The following is a 14,296-nucleotide window of genomic DNA, read 5'->3' on the forward strand; positions in this document are numbered from 1 at the left end:
TGGCTTCTTTCATGAACCCCCTGTTTTTTCCTGTCTCTGTTTATCTCTGCCTAGGTCTGTGACTTTAAGGTAGGCTACATGCAGATAAATCCACATTTCTGTTCCTGATTTCTCCCCAGAACTCCAGACTTGTGCATTCAGCTGAACACTTGACATCTCCTCAGTTGCCTAGATGACACCTTTAGTTAGATTCTTAATAAAACTCTAAACTCCATGTGGCTAAGTTAAAATTTTTCTTTCTATCCCTTCCCTAAAATCTGTTCTCCCAACCATCACCATCTTTCCCATCTCTATAAATAGCACTTGTTATTACCAGGTATTTTTATTGTTTATGTTCTACCTCCCCAAAGAGATTAAGTCCAATGAGTTCAGAGTCTTTGCTTGATAATTCTTCACTCCATGCTTAACATAAGTACAGTAGCTATGTAGCTGGCACACAGTAGAAGCTCATGAGTAATCTTAAAATGGATGCATGAATCTTCAAAATAGACTTCCATATGAGAATCTTCTTTTGCTAGCTCCTGACAGCTTCCAAGTGACAGAGATTTCTTCACTATTTAACTGATTCCACCCTCACAGTTACCTATTTTGGCTACTTTGACCAATTGTGCCTACAGTTATCAGGGACTCAGTATCTCTGCTTCCACTCAGGGGTTAGAGTAATTAACACTGAGAAGAGAAAAAATGCTTTTTTTTTTTTTTTCAGTACTGGGGATTGAACTCAGGGTCTCACTTGTGATGGCAAGGGCTTTACCACTGAGCCACATCAGCAGCCCAAGATTTAACTGTAATTATTTTAATAATGAAGGAAGAAACTACCCTCATATCCAGAAGCTTTCATTCAATTTATGGAGACAGACAAAACCCTCATAGAGGTAAAGTGTGTTACATGCCCTGACAGGAACAAAAAGACCTCATATGGGGGATGAGAACAAATATGGGTCTATGAAAAGAGTCACATTGAAGTAAACATATTGGTGGTGAGGATAGCACTGCAAGAACAATAACAAATTAAATCCACATTGGAGAGGAACAAACAGCAAACTTGAAGGGTGGGGAAGAGTGGCCTAGGTCTAAAGCTCAGAGAACCTAGGTGGAAGAAGGACAAAGCAACACTGAGATTAGAGAATGAGCACATTTCCTGAACCCTGAGTAAAGACACATGGGAACTGATAAAGCATGAAATTTGCCATCAGAAAACCAAATGGATGGGGGGAATCCAAGATGGCGGACCAGAGGGAGGCAGCATTCTATGTCTCTCTGTGACCCGGATCTCACCTACTAGGAATACTGCATCTCTGAGGGTGATAGAGGACCCCTATACAGCTTCTCTTGAGCAGAAATCACCAGCACTGTGCCCCCACACAGGGCTCTGGGCCTCAGCATTCCAGCAGGACTACCGACTCCCTACACTCAACTCCCAAAGTTCTAGCTAACAAAGGGCTCCAGAGTACCTTAGTAGGATTATTAATCAGTTCTGCTGCAGAACTCCCAGACATCGCTCCATTCCCATGCAGGTCACTCAGCTGCTACCTACCCTAAGCACAATGCCATTGCCCACCACTCCCCACCCCATTTGACACCCCGGCGTTGGAAGCAGACCGCCTCCATGTTGGATCACTTTCCTCACCATATTTGGTGAGGGCAGCTCCCAGATTAGATCTCCAGTGGCCAGAAACCAGGTTTCCAACTCCCCCCACTCCCCAGCGGAGGTAACCCAGCATAGTAGCTTCCCAACACAAAACAGCTCTCAGTGGGACTGGTGGCACCCATGGGAACCCCAGGGAGAGAGCCCCTCAGCTGGGAACTGCTGAGGGAGAGGGAGACAGGGCAAAAGTTTGGAGACTATCAGAGAGACCATGATTGAGGAAATCTTCAGGCAAGGTAGAGAGATAGGACCAGGCGTTCAAGTCATATGAGTGGACGCAAAAAGAGACCCTTGAGGTACAGTCTACCTGCAGGGACTGGTGGGTGCCACTCCTTGTTTCCAGGCGCCCTACACCAGGACCAGCCTTCCCATCCCAGTTACCTTCACCATCCTGTGGCCAGAGATACCAGCTAACAACAGACAACCACACCTACTGGATGAGAAGGGAAGCAAGAAAGATACAAATCCCAAAACCAGCAACAATCCTGATTTCTTCCTTAGAGAATTTTTTTCTCTTTTTTCTTCTCCCCCTCTATACTCCCACCCTCACATCCCCAACATATGTGATACCAAGAACTTTGCATGAATTAGGATTTTGAGGACTGGAACATTTGAATAATATATTATAGAAGTGTTGTATATGCCTTTTTTCTTCTTTTATTTTTCTTTTCCCCTCCAATTTTTACTATTTTAACATCTTTTATTTTTCTAAATACATTTGTGTGTTTGTTTTATGTGCTCTACTGTCTTCCCACATACTTGTCTACCCAAAATTACTTTTTGTCTAATCTCTTGCTACTAACACTGTCTTAAGATTTCTCTTTCACACTTCCTAAGATATATCAATTCTATATCCTCATATCCTACCTCCTCAGCATGTCATTCTCTGTCTCACCATTCATTGTCCACTGCCAGAAACTGTAAACTCTTTTACAAACCTACTGATTATATTATAGATAATAATTGAATCCAACATTTCTGTACATTGTGACCAAACTGTACATGTCTTAATAGTAACAAATTGTTCATAGGTAGTGTATTGTTGATATTGGCATCTGTAACATTATCCTTACCCACAAAGGAGAAGTTTTGGAACCTTAAGGAGCACTACAAACATATAGAGTAAAAACAATAACACCCCAGACCCACAGAGCAAGAAGGGAAGACACACCAGCAACATGAAAAGACAAGGGAAGAAAGTACCCCCCCCCAAAAAAAATCAAGATAACACATTATTAGAATCCATGGCAACCACACCAGCAAAAATTAAAAGAGAAGGAGTTCAGGATACATATGATTAAAATGTTCTATGCACTGAAGGAAAATATAAAAGAGCAAATACAAGCAGCAAAAGATAATTTCAATGAGGAGCTACATACACAAATACAGGAAGCAAAAGATCACCTCAACAGGGTGATAGAGGTTCTAAAAAAAAACAGAAATCCTTGAAATAAAAGAAACAATAATTCAACACCTGGACACTAAACAATATGCTACTGAATTAACAGTGGGTTGCAAAATTCATCAAGAAGGAGATTAAAAAATTTTTAGAGGTAAATGGGAACATAGACACAACATATTCTCAGTATCAAAATCTCTGGGACACTATGAAGGAAGTAATAAGAGAAAAGTTCATTGTATGGAGTTTATTCAGTAAAAGAATAAAAAGTCAACAAATAAATGAGCTCACACTACACCTCAAAGCTCTAGGAAAAGAAGAACAAATAAACACCAAAAGCAATAGAAGGCAAGAAATAATTAAAATTAGAGCTGAAATCATTGAAATCAAAACAAAAGAAAGAATTGAAAAAATAAATTAAATTGACAGACCCTTAGCTATGCTAACAAAGAGGAGAGAAAACTCAAATTACTAACATATGTGATGAAAAAAGGTAATATCACAACAGACACTATAGAAATACAGAGGATAATTAAAAATTGTTTTGAAAACTTGTACTCCAATAAAATAGAAGATATTGAAGGCATTGACAAATTTCTTAAGTTATATGATTTGCCCAAATTGAATCAGGATGATATACACAAATTAACCAGACCAATATCAACCAGACCAATATCAAGCCGTCAGAAGCCTACCAACCAAGAAAAGCCCAGGACCAGAGAGATAAAGAGCCGAGTTCTATAAGACCTTTAAAGAAGAATTAACACCAATACTCTTCAATTTATTTCAGAAAATAGGAAAAGAGGGAGCACTTCCAAATTCATTCTATGAGGCCAATATCACCCTGATCCCAAAACCAGGCAAAGACACATCAAAGAAAGAAAACTACAGACCAATATCTTTAATGAACATAGATGTAAAAATTCTCAATAAAATTCTGGCAAATTGAATACAAAAGCATATCAAAAATATTGAGCACCAAAATCAAGTGGGATTCATCCCAATGATAAAAGTTTGGTTTAACATACAGAAATCAACAAATGTAATTCATCACATAAATAGAACTCAAAAATAAGAATCATCTGATCATCTCAAAGACGCAGAAAAAGCATTTGACAAAATACAGCACCCCTTCATGTTCAAAATACTAGAAAAATTAGGGATAACAGGAACCTATCTTAACATCATAAAGGCTATCTATGCTAAGCCCCAGGCCAACATCATTCAAAATGGAGAAAAATTGAACACATTCCCTCTAAAAACTGGAACAAGACAGGGACGCCCTATTTCACCACTTCTATTTAACATAGTTCTTGAAACACTGACCAGAGCAATTAGACAGATGAAAGAAATTAAAGGGCTACACATAAGAAGAACTTAAATTAGCACTATTTGCTGACAGTATGATTCTATACCTAGAAGACCCAAAACGTTCCACCAGAAAACTTCTAAACTTAGTAAATGAATTCAGCAAAGTATCAGGATATAAAATCAACACCCATAAATCAAAGGCATTTCTGTATATCAGTGACAAATCCTCACAAAGGGAAATGAGGAAAACTACCTCATTTATAATAGCCTCAAAAAATAAAATAAAATACTTAGGAATCAATGAAAGAGGTAAAAGAGCTATACAATGAAAACTACAGAACCCTAAAGAAAGAAACCAAAGAAGAGCTTAGAAGATGGAAAGATCTACCTTGCTCTTCAATAGGCAGAATTAATATTATCAAAATGACCATACTACTAAAAACACTGTACAAATTTAATGTAATTCTGATCAAAATTCCAATGGCATTCCTCATAGAAATAGAAAAAGCAATCATGAAATTCATTTGGAAAAATAAGAAACCCAGAATAGCTAGAGAAATCCTTAGTAGGAAGATTAAAGCAAGTAGTATCACTATACCAGACCTTAAACTATACTACAGAGCAATAGTAACAAAAAAGCATGGTATTGGCACCAAAACAGGCTGATAGACCAATGGTACTGAATAGAGGACACAGAGACTAACCCACAAAATTATAATTATCTTATATTAGACAAAGGTGCCAGAAACGTGCATTGGAGAAAAATAGCCTCTTTAACAAATGGTGCTGGAAAATTTGGAAATACATATGCAACAAAATGAAATTAAACCCCTATCTATCACCATGCACAAAAACTCAACTCAAAGTGGATCAAGGACCTAGGAATAAAACCAAAGACCCTACATCTAATAGATTAAAAAGTAGGCCCTAATCTCCATCATGTGGGATTAGGCCCCAACTTCTTAATAAGACTCCTATAGTGCAAGAATTAAAATCAAAACTTAATAAATGGGATGGATTCAAACTAAAAAGCTTTTTCAAAGCAAGAGAAACAAGAGATGAATAGAGAGACAACATCCTGGGAGCAAATTTTTACCCCTCACACATCAAAGAGAGCACTAATCTCTAGGGTATATAAAGAACTCAAAAATCTAAACACCAAAAAAAAAAAGACAAATAACCCAATGTCAATAAATGGGAAAAATACCTGAACAGACAATTCTAAGAAGAGGATATACAATCAATCAACAAATATATGAAAAAATGTTCATCATCTCTAGCAATTAGAGAAATGCAAATCAAAACTACTCTAAGTTTTCATCTCACTCCAATCAGAACGACAGTTATTATGAAGACAAACAATAATATGTGTTGTCGAGGATGTGGGGGAAAAGGTACACTCATACATTGCTGGTGGGATTGCAAATTGGTGCAGCCAATATGGAAAGCAGTATAGAGATTCCTTGGAAGACTTGTAATGGAACCACCATTTGACCCAGCTATCCCTCTCCTTGGTCTATTCCCAAAGGACTTAAAAATAGTATACTACAGGGACACAGCCACAACACTGTTTACAGAAGCACAATTCACAATAGCTAAACTGTGGAACCAACCTAGATGGCCTTCAGTGAATGAGTGGATAAAGAAAATGTGGCATATAAACACAACAGAATATTACTCAGCAATAAAAGAGAATTAAATTATGGCATTTGCAGGTAAATGGATGGAGGTCAAGAAGATAATGCTAAGTGAAGTTAACCAATCCCAAAAACACAAATGCTGAATGTTTTCTCTGATGTAAGGAGACTGATTTATAGTGGGGTAGGGATGGGAAGCATGGGAGGAATAGACAAACCCTAGATAAGGCAGAGGGATGGGAGGGAAAGTGAGGGGGCATGGGGTTAGAAATTATGGTGGAATGTTATGAGCATTATTATCCAAAGTACACGTATGAAGACATTAATTGATGTGAATATACATTATATACAACCAGAGATATGAAAAAATGTGCTCTGTATGTGTAATATGAATTGTAATTAATTCCACTGACATATATAAAAATCAATTAAAAAACATGTATGACACCAGAATTTGAGAATAAGTAAAATTATCAGAGAACATAATAGGTTTGTATTTTTAATTGCTGTATAGATAGATAGTAAGTCTAATGAGAGTTTAGAAGAGATTATTTGATTGATATACTAGAAGTTTGACATGCATGTTTCCAACTTGATACAGTCATTTTAGTGAAAATAATGTAATGTTCAAATGGAAAAAAAAAAGAAAGAAACAAAGAAAACCTGTTTCCATTTGACTATATAATGTCCTACTCTTGGGACCTTGTGAAAATAAATTATGCTATCCAAATTATATCCAAAATAGAAACAGTACCTATGACAGAGAATCATTACAAGGATTAAATGAAATAATAAATATAGTTTCCGGAACATATATGGTATTTTTTAAAAGGTTACATATTTTCAATATTATTATCTTCTAAAAATCTGCCTTTCCTGGTTTAAAATTTGCTTTGTTCTCATAAAAAGTGTAGAAATCAATTTTTCTATGGCTTATTTAATAAACCATCTTTATTGAAGGTATAAAATTAACTCTAATCCAGATTCATATGGAAAGTACTCAGCATTTAGTATGCAAGAAAGAGAGCTAAGCACATTGAAAGGTAAGAGTGGTGAAAAGCTAACAGTTACTAAAACTTGTGAAACGCTTAGGAAGTCTTGAATTGTAGCCAAGCGCAGTTCAGCCCTAGTTCTTCATTGCCCCTGACCTCCATATCAAGAACCAAGCTGAATGAATGGGATCACAGAAGTTTCCAATGACATAAAGAAAATATCCCTTTGACTGATTTATTCAGCTTGGTTCTTGATATTGAAAATGTCTAACCTTTCTTTGGGGCTAGAGGAAACTCTTCTGAGGTTCTGGCTTGCTCCCTCCAGCCCAAAAGAAAACAAAATGGTTGATCCTCAAAATGGCTGAGCCACCAGAGCCTGAGGATAGACTGTGAGTAGAGAAGGAATCTAGGATATTTCCCAATAAAAGAAGACAAAAAAAAAAAAAAAAAGCGGATACTATGTCAAAACCCCAAGTCTCAGGGACAGGAGATTCAAGTTGTGCTCTGCTGTCCATTTGGAACTTGAGGCCAGCAGTGAGAGGCAAAGGCACAGTGGTCCTTTAGCAGCCTGGGTGACAATCATCACACCATCAGTTTAAGTGGGGAGAGCCTGACTTGGCATTTCCAGAGACAATGGTTCTCCCCTTGGGCCGAGGGACACACTATGACAGGAGTGATGCAACATATAGATGAAGGCTACCGGAAGGACTGACTACACAGATTAATCAGGACCACCCTCAGCACACTGAAAAGGGGATAGAAATAATGGGGAAGGGGCAGGAGACCCACCAGAGCCTGAGGATAGACTGTGAGTTTACCTGACATAAACTTTGGGCTCCAATGCCAATGTCAGGCAAAAATAGCATTGCCATGGAGACAAGGACAACCAGAGGGCTCCCCTGTGGTGCTGCCATAGGTAGCTTCAGCCCCATTTCACACGTAGAGAAGAGCAGGGAGGAGAGGGATTTAATAGAGGAGCATTATCCAAAGAGATTGCCCCATCCAGAAGCTATCTTCTAAACCAAAGAGGCCCAGTTAAATTCCAGTAATTTCCTGTAATTAGAAATTCTGAGACCCTTCTGTCATCCCTCTTTCCAACATTTCAATGTCAAGGGGCTTTTGAAGAATAATAAATCAGCAATAAGCAATAAAATCACCTATTTTTTGATAATAAAATATTGACCTCAGAATATATGCAATACATCATCTCTTCTTTGCAATGGCTCTGTGAGCGGCACACTATTACTATCCATTTTGCAGTTGAGGAAACTGAAGTATAATGAAGTTAAGCTTCCCAAAGTCAACAGCCAGAACTCCAGCATACATCTGACAAATGCTATACCTATTTTTTGAACTGCTCAGACTAAATTAAATTTGAATTGTGAAAGGTATCGCATGTCACTCTGAACTCTAGGCTTCACTTTATAGAAATGGCAATAAATAAAAGGTTTTCTACAGGAAAGAAGATTATGATATGTGAAGTTTAGAAGAATCACTGTCAGGGTGATGTACGAAAGAGACCAAATTAGTAGCAAATGATACGTGGAGTCCAGATAAAAGGTTTGCAAAAGGTAGAATGAAGATTAAAATTCAAGCCTATTTGATGTAAAAATCAGTGAGTTTTCCTCTAGGTCAATCTGTCTCCTAAGTATGACCTCCAAATTTGGAGACAGAATGAAGGCAATTTGATGTCTACCATCTCTTGAGTTATGGGAGAAGTGTTAGTATGGAAAAAAATATTAAAATTGGATGGGTCCATGTGTTTTCCTAAATATGAACATCCTTTTAAATAAATAGGATTCCATAAAATTCCAAGACACAATTTTCTAAAATTCTTGATCCTGAAAAACAGCATTTTCATCATTATTACAATATATTTTTCAATTAATATTTCCTGGCATAATGCAGCTCTGGCATTTCCTCAATTTACTTTTAATCTTTAAAACACCAAAGTCCTATTAAAAGTCCTCATGAATTTAAAAAATTTATAAAATTCTTATGATCCCGTTGGAAAGGTAGAAAAATATTTTTAACAACAGGTGACCTAATTCCAGATATGTCAGGCGAAATGAATATTAATAGTTATTAATGGAGCAAAGACAGACACATCTAGAATTATAAACAGGAAAACAAAGAACAGTGATGCAATAATCATTTGGTTCAATTCAATCCAGTTGAATAAACCAATGTTGAACACTTTCTTTATGCACAGCATTTTGCTAGGAATGGGATTACAAGAAGACTTGACATAAAGTTTCTGTCCATTATAATTCAGAAATCTGTGTTACCACAGAAAAGAACATGGTTTTTACATCCATATTAGCCTGGCTTTGGATCAGGGCTCTGCTTTGTAGTGGTGCATGTCCTGTGTCAGATCACTCAAACACTCCAAGCCACACTCCTTCCCCTGTAAAGCAGCCAAAGTAATACACTGTACCTAACCTGAAAGGTTGCTCTGATAATTTGTATCAATGTACATAAATCAACAAATATTAACCACAGCCCTAACACATTAGACTCATTTAGAAATATCTAAAAAATAATTCTCTAATGGGAAAGTTATAGAGCAACAGAGTCATGCTGCTTTTATTCTAAGAGCTTCAAGTGGATTTTTAAGATAGGCATTTTTAAGAGAAGAAAGTAGGCAGAAATGAAAAAAAAAATCTTCCAGTCTTATAGTAAATATTAGATAGCAGCTAGTCCAACTAGTAAAAGAAACTAGCCACTTATCAAACCAACTACATTCTCAAATGTTGTATTATTTAATCCTAACCATAACTCTTTTGTATTTTTTTTTATTTTACAGACAAGAATTCTCGTGAAGATCAGATCATCTCGAAGATCACATAGCTAATAGAACTGAAATCAAATGTTCTCTGTACCCTGTGCTTTGCATCCCTTTTCACCCTCAGAAACCTTCTGGAGATGCCTAAATAAAGGATCTTGAAGAAGGTGCTCTGGGAGCATTTGCTAATTTGAGTGGAACTGAAGGACCAGGCTGGATGTCATGGGAGTACAGAGAAGTCAGCAGGCTATAGAGGGCTTTGGAATAAGGAGGGCAGTGAGTTGTAAGGAAACTGGATGTGTATGAATGGGACCTGCCTGCCTCCAAGCTGTTTCTAGACTACTGATAAGTGGATGCTTCTTTAAAGCCTCTTTCAAAAGCAGAAAAGAGAGTAAGTTTGTTTTTTGTTTGTTTTGTTTTAATATACAAGCCTAGTTTCTCCAAGTGTTTCCAAGATGCCACTTCTGAAGCCTCCCACCATCCAGATCTGTCTCTGAACATCTTCCTTCAAAAATATCCTATATTCTTAAAATCATAACTCCCAGAAATTGATGCAATGATTTAAGTTGTGGTCAGAATGTAAAATGAGCTAAAAGCAATATCCCCTCCTTCACTCTGAGCTTCAAAATTAATATAGCCTAAGATGATGTAGGCATTTCGCTTTGTTTTTAGTAGTCATACATATTCAATGACCCATTGGGGTTCACATGTTTTATTTAAGAAATGTGATCTTAATTGACAAAAATTCTGTGGTCCTGATGTTTTCCAAAATCTTTAAGAGATACCCAATAAGGAGACTTTATATTTCAAATTGTGACCATGGTTAAAGAGGTTTCAGAATCACCATCATTGTTTCCTAAACAGAAATGACAGTTAAAATGTTTTCTTTTCAATGATTCATAAGGAATTGAAGAACAAATCCATCCTCAATGTAGCTGCTATTTTCTTCATTTGTTTTCATATGTTTGCTTCACAAATTGAACAGAACTTTAAGAGGCAAGTTCTCAAGGAAAGAAAACTTACTAAAATGGACAGATATCCCAAGAAATACTCATATTGGGATTATAATTTTTAAAAAATGAATTAATCATTCTGGATCCACATTGCTAACTTTGTATTTCTGAATTGAGGTTTTGTGAGAAGACTGTGTCAAGATTTATTTAAAAGGCCTTGAAATGTTAGAAATATCCAATCTGCAGGGACTGTGGCTCCTCTTAGGGTTCTGCCTTAGTAATAGTGAAGAAGATATTTTTTGTCTCTTACTAGGGTTTCTATAAAAATGCACCAGGAACCTGCATTTCATAGAAAATCAACTTCATGATCTATAAGGACAAGGACAAAGAAAGGGTAGAAATGGGCATATAATACAATTAATTGTAAATACTCAATAGTAGGAAAGGCTATGAATAAATAGGGGATGAATTAGATTACTAAATTAAAGAAAAGCAGTTAGAACCAAAAATGCCATTTCTCCCATTATATTCAGAATTAAAATAAATATAAGAAATATTCTTTAATCAGAACAATAGTGCACTAATTTTTTGTCAAGCCCAATTTTCAAGAATTGAACGTTTATGTAGCACCTACTCATGTCCAAGAAATAGTAAAGTATTGGGAGTATCAGGAAAAAATGAAGCCAGTTTCCTGATCTCTAGTAACTCTTAATTGAGAGTGACATAAATTAACAAATTATGATACATATAAAAAGCAATGGCAAAGGAAGAGGGGATGGCTTAATGGTAGAGCATATGCTTAGCATGCATCAGATCCCAGGTTCAATGTCCCCCAAAAGAAAACAAATACACTGGCAGGCAAATAAGCCCAGTACTCTGAGAAGGTTTAAGCACAGAGAAGCGATCCACAAGTAATACCCAACTCATCCACACTTTAGACCAGCTTGTCTCTCTTAGTTGGGTCAAACCACATACCTTTTCTAATCCTTTCCTAAAAATCTTTTAAGCTGCACCCTCCATTACCATATCCCTAAGGTCTTGTGCTCCACAGTACCCAGAGAATTCATTCTGCACTTGCTAAGCATTTTTGCATGGGCTGCTTCCCAAGCAAGACAGCCAAAAGCTGCAGCACAAGCTCCAAAGAAACTCTGCAGCTCTTGAATTATTCAGGACACTATTAAAATGAGACTCATGACTCACAAGGCAAATTAATTTTAATTTTTAAACAGGCAACATTTTAAACTGTTCATTTACTTGAAATGTATCCATCCTGGCATTTTTATCATCAGAAGAGTAAGTAAAGCTCACAGTGGAAAGAGAAAAATGAGCTGGCATGTTCCTAAACTGGCCCACTCTAATGTCCAGGAAGAGGTCCTGCAGAATGAGCAAAATCGCATGGCCTATTCTAGGAGGGTATGTATCTTAAAATTCCAGCTCAAGTCTTAGAAGTTCATGGCTGGAAAATCCACTCTCCCTCTGCTTTTGTTATAGTGGCATGTGGTCAGGAAGCTGAAATCTAGCATCCTCAGCCAGAGCGCTTCCATTCTATAGACTATTTCTATACAAAAGCAAGAGGAAAGTGAACCCAGTGGCCTGAGCACTAAGCATAATCCTCAGAACCATAATCCTCAGAACCAGCACAGGGAATGTGGTATTGCTGCCCTTTGTGTTCTGGCCCATGTAACCCACAGTTGCTCAAATAAGCTTTACTGTGCTGAACTGAATGTCACACAGAAAACCCTTTCCAAACAGGGAGTTTCTTTTGTTTTTTCCTTTTCCCTTAGACTATTTCTGCCCTCCACGGCTAGAGATTGAAATGCCCTAGAAATGACCAGTGGCCCCATGAACAAAATAAAACCACCACTGCTGCCTAAACTTTGCTTTGGAAATGACTCCAAATTCCAAATTCTAACTCTCATGATTCAGAACTTGCATCAGGACAGCTTCCAGGTGTGAGCTGAAAATGAGAATGCCAAGGTGGAGTCAGGCTAGACTGACACCAGGCCTTCTCCCTCCAAACCAGGGCTTCAACTACTGCACTCCACGGTGGAATCTGAAAGTCCCTCAGATGTTCATGTGACTTCCCTTCCCTTGGTTGGCCTTCCTAATTGCTGAAAATCACAGAAAGGAAGGAAGGAAGGAAGGAAGGAAGGAAGGAAGGAAGGAAGGAAGGAAGGAAGGAAGGAAGGAAGAAAGGAAGGAAGGAAGGAAAGAAAGAATGCTTTTGAGGCCCCTCATTGTGGCCTCACCATTCCAGTGTCAACTTATATATGTTATAATATGATTTAATTTTTTCAATAAATTTATTAGAAAAATGTATATATCTATTTCATATCTGACAAAAAGTGAGGCTGAACAGATTTATTATCAAACTCAAAATCACACAGAAAACCCATGGTGCTGCTCAGATTTTAATCCATGCCTGTTTGACTTTAAAGTTCTTGTGCTATGTACTGAGAAGAATTGGGGCAGACTGGGTAACTCTGAATGAGAAAGGAATCATCTGCTCCACAGCTGTAGTGTGCTTCTCAGCCTGTGTGATGGCCTCTTCTGACCCTCATGTTCCTCCCCCCTGTATGAATGAATTACAGATCTCAGTTCCTACCCATCTGTCTGATCACAAGTTCTCATACTCACCAAGGGACTTCCCCATGTTACCACAAGGCTGATGGATATTCCTAGCATTTTGGAAAGAGTCCCAAGGGTCAGAAAGATAACTCTGTTCCATTCTATTCTGACACTCTTAGCTGTGTCTCCTTTCCAGAACCCTGGCACTGCCTATCAGTCCAGTCTATCACCTCTCTTTCTTAACATTTTCCTATTTGGTCTCTCAGCCTCCTGATTTTCCTGCTTTTAATCCATACTCCACACTGACTTCAAAGGTACGGCTCCAAAATGTAAATTTGCACATTATTAAGCTCCTCACCTAGTAACCAGAGTGTTACATTCCTCCATATTCTGCCCTCTGACTCCATCCTTATTCTTGGCAGCTCTTTGCATCCCACCTCCAAACATACCTCAAATACTGCAATTTTCCATAATGCAGGTACTGAAGTTTTCCAAATATGGCAATATATATGTGCATAGGCGCGCGCACACACACACCTCCAATTAGTTAACCCCTAATCATTTTTCAAAACCTAAAGCAAGTACATTTCTTTCATGACACCTCCTGTGGCTTTTGTAGAAAAGTTTATCACTCATCTTTGGAATCCTACTAGGGTTTTTTAATGATACTTAAATTACAAAGCCTATCCCATATCAATCTTTCAACTTTTCATATCATACTCTCTGTTTCTTTAGGAAAGAGAGACCGACCATATGCGATTTATCTTTGAGTCTCAGTTTGCATATACAAAATATTTGGAAAACTCAGCTGAAAATAACTAGTTTAATAATTATCAAGTAATAAAAACAGGGTAGCTTGAATTTTACCCTCCATTCTCTCAGTAGTTTTTTTCTGTTATGAGTCAATCCATCTTTTGAATATTGTTTTCACACCTCATCTAAACTGTTTCCTGTTTGGAGAAATAACCAGGTAATACTCATCTCAACCATGTGGCATTACAGT

Source organism: Urocitellus parryii, chromosome 4 (assembly GCF_045843805.1).
Source record: "Urocitellus parryii isolate mUroPar1 chromosome 4, mUroPar1.hap1, whole genome shotgun sequence".
Lineage (NCBI taxonomy): Eukaryota > Metazoa > Chordata > Mammalia > Rodentia > Sciuridae > Urocitellus > Urocitellus parryii.